The following is an 11,228-nucleotide window of genomic DNA, read 5'->3' on the forward strand; positions in this document are numbered from 1 at the left end:
TTGGAGAATAACAACCAGGAAGAGATAAGACTTTTTAAAATAAAGCTTGAGAAAACACCTTGCTCTGTCTAACCACAAATTCCAAAATAGAGAAGGAAAGGAGAAGAGATGAAGGGTGTTGCTGGAAGAATGAATGTGGCTTCAGGTATATGAAATATTGGCTAATTCTGTGGTAAGCTTTTGCTTCCATCAGAAATAATAAATGGGAAGAGATTGCTAAATACCTTTCCACTGCAAAGGGAAGCAAGCAGTTTCTGGTATGTTGCGCTGGCAACAATCTGAATTTTTTTGGCATGCCATTATTTACAGTATCTTATCTACATTAGTAATAAATAAGAGCTGTACACACTAACAGCAACTGGTTGAATAGGTCCAAGCAGTCTTCTCCCAGCTTTTGTACATGTATAAAAGTATGGCCCCAATTCTAAGTAATTAAAGGATTTATTGGTCAGGTCAGGTTACAGAAGCTGTAGCACACAATAGGGGATAGCTAGGTTTTGTGGCTAAAATTCCCGTGTGATATAACTGTTACAGTACTACACAGCTCTCGGTCCCTCTCCTCTCCTCTTACATTTAGACTCTGGCTGCTTCTGCTCATACAGCTGTTCTTCTCAAATCCAAGGCTGTGCTTTTGAATTAGCAGGAGTAACTGGACATAGAGGCACAGAACAGTTGCTTTTACGACAGGTCTTGTAAAGAAATTGCTGGAAATCCTTCAAGAAAACTGTTCTCAGAATTGAAACTTTTCACAGGAGTTTACCAATTTTAGTGAAACTTTCAGAAGGAAAAGAATCTCAAGTCAAAGACAGGATTTCTGACAAAGGTAAGAAAAAGAAGCCTGGCCAGCATCCCGGGATAGCCTGGAATGTCAAAGACAAACATTCAAGTGAACCTGAGGCAGCATTTGTAAAGTTGTAAATACAACATTGTACTTACTAGAATACCTACATTTTCCAGATTGTTACCAATATAGAAGCTGCTTGGGTGCATGAGACTCCTGGACATTGACTCAAATTACAACCTTTACAACACTGACACCATTCATGAAGAGCCATCTTTCCTGAGAAAGTCAGAAGTACAGTGCTGGTTGAATGCCCAACATGCCTAGAAACCTCAATCTTAGGGAAGATGTAAATAAGAGCTTATCATGACCATAGAGAAGCAACAACTGGAAAGTTGCCTAAGGACTGTGAAAGTGCTCTCGCAACATCTATTTGATAACGAAGTTACTCCAATGAGTTCAGTGAAATTATCCTTACTTTACACAGGGGTCAGAGAAAAATGAAGCTGCTTAAACTGTAAAAACCTACCTTGTACATCTTATCATGCAAGCCAAATTAAAAAACCCCATGGAAATAGTCCAAAGAACTTTCTCTGCATGTGGCTGCAAGCCGTTTAAGTCACTCAGTGAGACGGGATAATGGCCATTATTTTTCACTTGGCCAGTTCATATTGTGACACGAGGAGAAAGACAGTCTGTCAAGTTTTTGTCTGCAGTGTCTAATTTTTCACCACACTGCTCCTGCCCTCCCTCCATTGTGTCAGGAGTGCATTAGGTGTTGGAAGGGCAATGAGAGACTCAACCAGTGCGTGGAGAGGCTGGAGAAGGGGGATTGAATTATAGGCAGCCTGCAGAGTCTGTCTGAAAGGCTGTGCTGTTTCTCTTTATGGCTGATATGTATCTATGTCCCCATGCCATATTACATGGAAGGGATTAGAAATAGGATTTCTGATATTTCAGCTGACATGTCAGGAGAGATCATTTCATGCAAGTCTATGTTGGAACCTAAATTCAAATATTCTACCTTTTAAAGGGATTGTGTATATTTTCATCTGTACTCCCAGGCTCAGAACCTTATTCTGCAATGACTGATACTGCAATGAAATGCACTTCAAAGAACCAAATTCATAGGTAATGTTTTGTATCTGTAGGTGTACCTTACTCACTCCCCAGTGACATAAATGACTACATGAAATAGGAGTAAGTGTTAAAATAGCTCTGAAATCTACATGTATCACAGTTTGTAAAAGTTTGGAAGTTCTTTTGTAAATCAAAAATCAAACAGTGTTTTGTTTGTTTGTTTGTTTAACCAAGGCCAAGAAAATAAAGAAACAAAGTAACAGAAAAATATCTCAACTTAACTGTAAGTGCAAGGTATCAAGGTCACTGATTATAAATATAAATAATGCTGCTGCACATAAATCTTAAACAGCTTACTGCAACTACTAATATAACTTTACAGTATTTACAAGATTAATCTTTTTAAAGAAAATTACAGGATCATATTATCAAAAAAGATTATGGTGTGTCCTACATAGTATTTTACTACACATATAGCAGTAACATGACAGCAAATAGGCATTTCAGAGATACCAAGTAACTATTGCATGAAGATGGTAACACTGTGTGCCAAATACCAAACACAGCAACAAGTCTTTGGACCATCTGATCTCCCCATACAAAATATGTTGTTAAACTCTTGGTAGCCTCATTGTATGTCTAATGGGAAATGTATCATTTTTCATGCCTCCAGAGAAATATGCATTGAGTATTCCAACTATAATATACAGATGTAAGATTTTCTAACTGGTGGCTGTTGAGGAAGTAGAAATTCCAGAAATACTACAATGCAGAAAGAATCCTTGGACCCTGCCCTTGTGACAGAATGAAGGTACTTTTGCTAGGTTATATGCATTTCTAGCACTCTTGCAACGGCGTTTTCCGTGTTGAATTCATGCAGTCCACAGTCTGCACCAGATAAATTTTAGCATAGCTCATCTGAGCCAACAGAGCTATGTGCTTTATACTAGCTAATGATCTGGTTCACCGTTTGAAGGCAAGCAGTATCACTGTAAGAATCCAGTTGGTAGTTTAGACCAATAGACACCCTTCTTCTGGAGCACTGAATAATGATAAAAATATTATCACTTAGAAACTTTTGCTTGCTAAGAGTTCTAGGTAGTAAAGAAAACCAAGCTCCCTTTCCCTTCCAAAAGTCTAAACCCATTTGATTTATGCCAGTATTTTAACATGGCCATGTAATGACCTTGCACAACAGAACAAATACATCGAAGAGAAGCCCAGTTGGGGCCTGCAATTATATACCTGCGTATACATCAGAACATTTTTGTCAGAAGCATAAGCTCCATCTCATTATGTTGCACTGTGTGTAACTTCTACTTTCACTAACGCTTAAATAGATACTGTTTGCAGCAAAGGGACCACGCACATGTTTATATGACATACAACAAAAGACCTTGGTTCTCTGGAGGACGTTCCTGTCACTTTCTCTTCTGCGGCTCCCCAAGCAAAAGCTGTTGCCTTGACAACTCAGGGGCACTCTCTGGCTCCATGTATGCCAGTAGGAGGAAGGCCAATTTCCTTCCACGAAACCCAGAACTGCTAAGAAATAAACAATTAACAACTGTTCTGATTCCCTCAGTACTGCCAAAATGAGGAAGCAAATGAATCTTACTACGACACAGGCTTTTATAAGCCAGAAGCAGAAGGATTCAAGCACTGAGGATTCATATACACAAGTGGGGAACAGAAGAAATCACAGTTACTTGAGACAGCAGCAAAATATTGGGAATGGCTATGGCTAAGGTCAGGCTAAGGTTCTTCTCTTTGATCAGCTTCCTATAACTGTAAGGTCACTGGCCTTCCATGGCATTGCCCTTGCTTTCCCATTACACTGTTTATAAAGGAAGTGATAAAAAAATAAAAATAAAGCAATATAAAAACAATATAAAAAATTTAAAAAGGATCCATTTGCAATTTCCACTACTTTTGCATATAGCCTTTCATAATATTAAGTAGGACTAACTTTCTTTATCTTGAATTTTGTGCCCTATTTTTCTTTTTTGAGTGCAACTCTTCTTCAAGTTAAGTGTATTTCTGAAGTAAAAACGAAGATATCAGAAAACTGACTGTCAGGAAAGACATTACAGTAGCTGCACTCCACTAGAAAGAACAGTAGACAGAGACGCTGTTTACATGTAACACAGAGAAAACTATAAGCGTGCTGCCTTGAAACTCCGGTCTTTTCTGTATCTGGTAACTTTGCTGGGAGCTGTTCAGCTATGGAATATTCAGCTGTGTGGTCTCTCTGTACAAAAATCTCACCACATCCATGAGGAAAATCACATTCATTGAAAGCCAAATCTTCTATGTAGAAAGACAGATATGCTTTTGTAATCTTTAAATTCTTTATTACCTTAAGCATGTATCATGGCTTTTGGCTTTTCTCTCTTATCAAACCTTCCCCTTCCTTAAGGGTTAGTCAAAGCATAAGCTATCTGTACTGCCAGTACATATCTACTGATAACACGTTACGTGTGTCCTTTACCAAAATGAAATTATTTTGGAAAGTATCCATTAGTAATTACAGCTGGATTTTCAGAGTCAATAGAAGCTAAAAGTACAGGAGAAGCTACTCATAATTTCATGATGCCAATAAAATCTGTAATAAAAAGCAGTGTACTCTGTATTCCAAAGAGACTGCACCATATCAAGAGACACATCTGCCAAAATCACCTAACGCCATTGAAGCTCTGGCATGGATTTTATTTGTTTATTGTATTTTATTCAAGGAAAGGATAGACAAAGGTTACTGTAGTAACACTTCTGCTGGCAGTTAAATTTAACATGCAACCACATATGGCCAGGCTTCACAATACACCAACTTGCTAGTCAAACTAATAGCATTTCTATTTTAAGTTAAATGGAAGGGGATTAGGGTAAGGAAACTCCTTCTATTGACCAGTGACATTGTTTATTACATAAAAGGTAATTGCTTAGAGAAGATTCCATCTCCTTTTGCTGCAGAAAATGTCTTGGTTTGCTGTTAACCCTTCTTCCATTACAGTGCAGCCACATATGTACCACTGCTCACAGAAGCATAGAGAGCCTTCTGCATGATTGAGGGCAAGAACTTTGTAATGCACTACCTTTATCTGTCATATTTTGGTCTACAGCAGTAAATTTTGTACGCTTCTACTGACTGCTCCCTGGAAATATGGTAAAGATGTGGCCTTTTATACAAAGATAAGGTACACAGAAGCGATATCCAGAGAAAATATTGTAATAGAAAAGAACAGGCTCAAACAACAATGAACAGCTCACAGTCAAATCCAAAAGCATTAGAAGATTTCAGGCTGTGTTGGTAGAGTACAAATCCATCTTGGATCAAATTATTCACCCATTTACTGTGGTCCCTCGCTTGGCCTGGCAATTAGTTCAACTGTGGAATGCTACTTATGAGTACATTCACAATCCTTACATATTCTCCACAGCACAAATGGACTTTAGAAAGGAAGAGCTGGATACAGGCTACCCTACCTAAACAAAATAGCAATTACTTTCATATAGGTCTTAAAGTTGTGTCTGAAAATGAAACACAAGTAAAAAGTTCTCATCTCCTACTTAGTATTCTGAGTAATGTGAGGCAAGTCGCTTAATGTCTTTGTGCCTCTGTTTCATCATCTTTAAAACAAGGATGATACTACTGCCTTTATGGGACTCACTGCCTATTTTTTGGATCTGATAGGGTCATGAATTTTACTGGTAATTCTATGCAGTCTTGTAAGACAATGTTCTCTCATTAGGCCATCTTAACATGGAAAAAATGATCTGCCAAGCAAAAAGTTATGCTAGCAAAACTCACTTAAGCAAAACAATATCCACAAATAGAAAAAACCAAATCTGATCTTTAACACATTCTTGAGGAACTCACCTGAGCAGACTGAAGGTAGAAATTAACGTCACTGGATAGGCCTGGTCTGCAGAACGAGATTTTTCCATTCTGTTTAAGAAACAAAGAGAAGGAAAATGCTATTTTTAGAATTATCATTTGAAATGCCTAAGTTAGAAAAATTATTAAAAAAGCAAAAGGATATTTTACCCTCTTTTTCCTACCAGTTCTGATTCATCATTGCATGACAATTTTTACAACTTCTAGTAAAGTATTGCAATTAGTTTAATCCTGTAGGGATGTAAGCTACTTTGTACATGCGTAAATAAAACTGCTTTATGTAAGCAGTAAGTCTCAGTCTCTTCCCCAAAACTGTTTAAAGTAATTTTGGTTATAATTAGCAACCCCTCAGAACGTAATTATTCTATGACTGGAAATTTTGCAATAAAGACTCCTTTCCTGTCAGATGGGTTTTAAACAGAAAGGTCATTCTGGCTAATAATTTCTGTGATTTTATCTCCCCCCTCCCCCCAAAGTTAAAAGCTTGAGTTAACACATGATGTCTTAAGGGAAAGGAACATGTTTTCTTCTAGTGTTTTAGAAGTGTACTATAACCTTGACCTACACAAATAACTTCTAGAGGCAAAAGTGCAATTTGCTTTGTCAGAGTAAGTCCTTGGCTTTACTCCCAAATTCCTCAGAAGGCTGCTAATCATAGCATTAAACAAAAGGGTGATTTTTAACAAGTTTTGTGCTTGAGCCTGTAGGATTTGCTCATATAAAGCACAGGGCTGCTTTTTCTTTTGCATTTGCCTGCTTCCACTCAGTGTAAGCAGGTCCTTAGTTACCTTTCAGCTGACTGGTGTCAATGATAATAACAATACATTTTTATTTTTAGAACACTCAAATCTAAAGGCAAGTTAGCTCTGCACACATATGCATGCACACACAAATGTAAGTAATATCTGAACATTTCCAAAGGACAACAAGTCCTTTTGGAATAGTAATGAATAGAGAAATCATCTTGTGCCCTGCATGAGATAGGTGCATTTCAAGATTTTCCTGTATAGCTTCCATGAAAATTGGCCCCTAAGCAAGGGTGTGAGTCATTGATGAATACAGCTCTAAGGCTTCACACTGTGCAGCAAGAGCTGTAAAAGGCATTAGAGGAACACAGGGGAGGAGGAGGAGAGAGAGAGGGGGTTAGGAGGTTATTAAATAAAACCTAGTAATGGTTTTACATGAACATTTTCTGAACAGTGTTTTGAAAACGTACATCCTAACCCACTGGGCACCATTCAGACTGCTGGCTGCAGTGCCCTCTGTTGGCTGATGCTCAAAGGGGCTGTACAGATCCTTCACCACTGACATAAAATAAGCTTTTGTCTCTACTTGAAGGGATTTGTTGTTACAGCTACCCTAGCAGTCTTTTAGTGAAAACTTAGGTTGTACCAGTAAAATAAATTACCCTATGGTGGTATGGCTTATAGTGATTTTTCAAATGAATATTGCAGCAAAAGGATGCACCCATGTCCACCCCACAAAAGACCATGCCCACAGAACTATACCAGCAAAACTCACTGCCTTTACCAGCACAACTATGCAAAAAGTATAGAATGGGCCAAAGAGAACCTATTGGTGACAAATTTAAACTTCCTCAAAATTCAGAGGTATTTGATTTTGGCTCATATTTGTCGTTTGGGTTTTGTTGGGTTTTTTTTCCCCTAACACCAATGTATTAAAATTGGTGCCAATTTGTATCATTCACTGGTTAGCAATAGACTATATGTAACTGATAACACATCAGACCTGGATTATGAGCAATTTTCCTTTTTATGCAACCGTGTTTCTCCTATCTAAGTCAGGAGATCCAGGTTTCAATAAAGACATCAGATTTTTAGTCAATACGCAAGTTGTTATCATTATCATGCCAGATTCTCCATCCTTCAGACTTTTCTTCATGTTCTGATCTCATACTCACTTGTGCAGTCCCCTCAAACTCTCTTCCCATTTTTGCTTCTTCCATTGTATTAGCAGTCTTAGTGCACCCATCTGAAAGAAAAGACACAATGTGTCCCATTACATCCCATTATCAAACACCCTGTGACTTACAGAGGAAAAGGTTCGCATGTGAAATTTATTACAAGCAGTGATTAAATGACATGAACTGGCTACACTGGGCTAGTTATAAATAATCCAATAACCTTTAAATGAGTATTTTTTCAGTAGATGGCTTAGATGTACAGTCAGGAAAAAAATGTTTTCCTGTATTTTAGATAACAAAAGTATCACTTGTTAAAAAGCAAATAATAACTGAAATCTTTATTTTCACAGAGATAACCATTTAAGGAGCTTGGGCAGAAGTGAACAAACAAAAAATTAATTTTTTTTTTTAACAGGCACAAGAGAAGCTATAAGTCTTTTAAAGGCCAGAAACAGTGGGTTTACATTTATGTAATTTGAACAAATGGGCACAGTGGTCTACATAATTGAAAATTCAATCCAAAAGGAATGTTAACAGAGGAAAATAGTTTGTCATGTTACAATTACTTTTGTTTCTCTAACAGCTTTAAAAATAACACACATAATTTAGGAAAAAAAAACCTTCTGTGTGTATATATATATTTAAGAATAGGAATGATATTTTCCCTTTTAACTGAGGAGTCGATAACTGCTGCTGTTAAAAAAAAAAACAAACAAAAAACAAAACAACAAAAAAAAAAGCCCCTGAAATACACAGACATGCAGCACCATCTGCTGGATTAGCATGTCTGTCAAACATTTATGCATTTACAGAATATATTACCACAGGCAGAAGAAGGGAAAAGCCATACAAACAAAAGCATATCATGGAGATTTGTTTAGTCAGGATCAGGCAAGAGAAATCAAGGCGTGTGGAATTTCCATGAAAATTGTGGAATAATACTCTTCACTCATGTAACACTTTATACTTTTCAGGCACTATGTATAAATACTGTATTCACAAAAACATGAACAAGAACACTTACGATTACAAAAATTCAAAAGTTCAGTATGTGTTTTAAATAACTGCATCAAGATTGATTTAATTTGGTTTCTTGCATGTATGCATTATGGTACATGATTATAAATTACCATTTTTTCACAGGATGCCTGTCTTGCATAGGATTGAACAGGACTGACTGTTCATCTAATAACAAACACCTATCCAATAATTTGCTTTCTTCTTCTTGGGCACTATGTGGTCTTATGCGTTATTTAACACACAAGCTCTGCTTGCATAACACAAGATTATCAGGTGCTCATCACTGCAATGCCACATTGCATTACAGATGTTAATTTAAAATCCCTGCAAAGTGAGTTGCGTGTATTTTTCACATATAGCGAGTAAAAGGAGGTTCTCATTTTGGGTAGGAAAGGAAGGGGCCCCTAATACGTACGCAGTCACGTGCCATTGTAGTCTCTGCTGTCTTTCTAGTAGTTTGTAGTGTCCTTGGAATTCAACCTTTCCATTCAGTCAGGTCACCTAACTGCACTCTGCAATACCTAGCTCTTGGCACGCTACCCTCTAGCGGGTCAAAAAGCACAGTACTTAGCAGGCAGCCCTTTCACCTGACACCTTCCAAACAGCTGGAGCTTCCACCTTGCTATCACACCTGATTGCATCACCTCTGCACTGATCCCTTTTGTGCTTACCCCCATTTCTGATACATTTCTGAGCTGTTGGTCCTAAGAATTCATTTTGAAAAGACAGCTGTCTATACACGTCAATCTTCTAGAAGTCTCCTCCACATATACTAGAATCAAGAATACATAAGTCTTAAGCAGCCTGATTTTTCTGCCTATAGGAATTTCCCATCTTCTTAATGGCCATACATATCAGCTATCTTTTATCCTCCTGCAGATGACCATCTTTGTCTTGTCCATGCTAGTAATGTAGGTCAAATCATTCCACATTCCTCTGGAAGACACTAACCGTACTCTGCACACCATTCTCAGCATCAGACAGACATCATTACTGAGCTGCACACTGTAACAGCGTACGGCAAGGAGGTCAAAAGAGAAGAATTCGGCCATCACAACTTCATACATCCCAGAGGGCAAACAGGAAGGTGACAGGAGACTGCTTGCTGCCAATTACTGTCTCGAGCTACCACATTTTCCTGCTGTTTACCACGACTGCCAAGGTTGCTTCTTCAAAAACATTACTCAGCATATCTTAGAACCATCCATAGCCCACCATGCCTTGTAAGACAACAGAGGCAAAAAAGATCCTCATGACCTCTGTATTTGTTTCACAGGTAGCTTGAGGCACTGAATCCCACACCATTCCTCTATTTTTAAAAAGCTAGGTTGCCTCCTCACATTGTTCTTCTTTTATCTTTCAATACTTTTAAGAATAACTGGAGGCTTTTCTCAGGGGGATAATCAGTGAAGTGACCAACAATTGAAGACTAGCAATATCTGCACAATACTGCAGGTTGCCACTTTGGTGCAACCTCATCAGGCCTGACTTTCAGCTCCTCAGCAATCTTTTCTTGTCTGAAAATATGATTCCATGACATATGCAGATATCTAGCAAAATCAATGTTTCCTGCTATGGTCAGTGTTGCTACTACGCCATCGGCCCATGTTTTATAATAAAACTCGCTGCAAACTCAGCGCTTCTCCAAATCACCTCCCAACCTTTTGTCAGTGCTCCTTGCTGTTTTGCTCAGGCACTTTTAAATCATGCTTTGATTAATTCCTTTTATGTCTTTTCACCTGTCAACCCTTTGAAGGCGATATTCGTCCAACCTTTTTAGGATGCTTTTTCCTGAGAGTGTGAAGCTATATCCTTCTCCATGCTGGAGTCTTAGCAGACACTTCTTTCTTACCTCCTCCTTTCTCCTTTTTGAGCATAGACTTCGTGCTGATGCAGAAGCTTGGCCGCTCAGACGTTTCAGCCAGACAATACAGCAAATGGTCACTAACAGAGACTTTCTGCAGCAAGCCTACGCTTCCCGCTAAGACTGGTATGCCTTTTTCCATCTATGAATGACAGGACTCAATAGCACAGGATGATTTGCAACCCAGAAGAGCAAATGGGTTCAAAAAGGTAACAGCCAAGTTTATGAAGGATATGGCGTTACTGTTTGTGGTCACCTGAATGCCATCTCTGGCTCAGGAAGCCCACCTGTCAGTCGTTGGGAGGTAACACCAGAGGCCTCTTCAGAAACAGGACGTGTACCATGCACCCTCCTAGAGATCTGCCGTTAGGTGTTATCAGCAACAGGTGAGCTACCCTGCCTGGTCTGACCCCAAATTTGGCCCAGCTGTGACACAGGCTGGCGCCCTCTCCGGGAGGCCGCTGGGTGTGAGGGGGCGGCCTCTGAGGTGATGCCGGTGGCGGGTCACCCGAAGGCACCGGGCCTTCAGCTTCGGCACGGTTACAAGCGACTGCAGGCAAGCCCGCGGTCTCCAGGCAGCTCCGGTAACCCCGCTGACAGCCGCCCAACCTAGGCGCTGAGGTAGGCGCTGAGGTAGGCGCTGAGGTAGGCGCTGAGGTAGGCGCTG

At 39.2% G+C, this 11,228-nt stretch overlaps 1 long non-coding RNA gene across 1 annotated transcript; it reads right to left on the reverse strand.

Annotated features, from left to right (window-relative positions):
* Window positions 1–5,735: 5,735 nt before the first annotated feature.
* LOC138686694 (uncharacterized) lies at window positions 5,736–11,185 on the reverse strand. The gene is made up of 3 exons (XR_011325985.1): window positions 10,849–11,185; window positions 7,675–7,745; window positions 5,736–5,804 (listed from the first exon to the last, which is right to left on the reverse strand). It is a non-coding gene; the product is annotated as an uncharacterized lncRNA (long non-coding RNA).
* Between the last annotated feature and the right edge of the window lie 43 nt (window positions 11,186–11,228).

The sequence above is a fragment of the Haliaeetus albicilla genome, chromosome 9 (assembly GCF_947461875.1).
Source record: "Haliaeetus albicilla chromosome 9, bHalAlb1.1, whole genome shotgun sequence".
NCBI classification, from domain to species: domain Eukaryota; kingdom Metazoa; phylum Chordata; class Aves; order Accipitriformes; family Accipitridae; genus Haliaeetus; species Haliaeetus albicilla.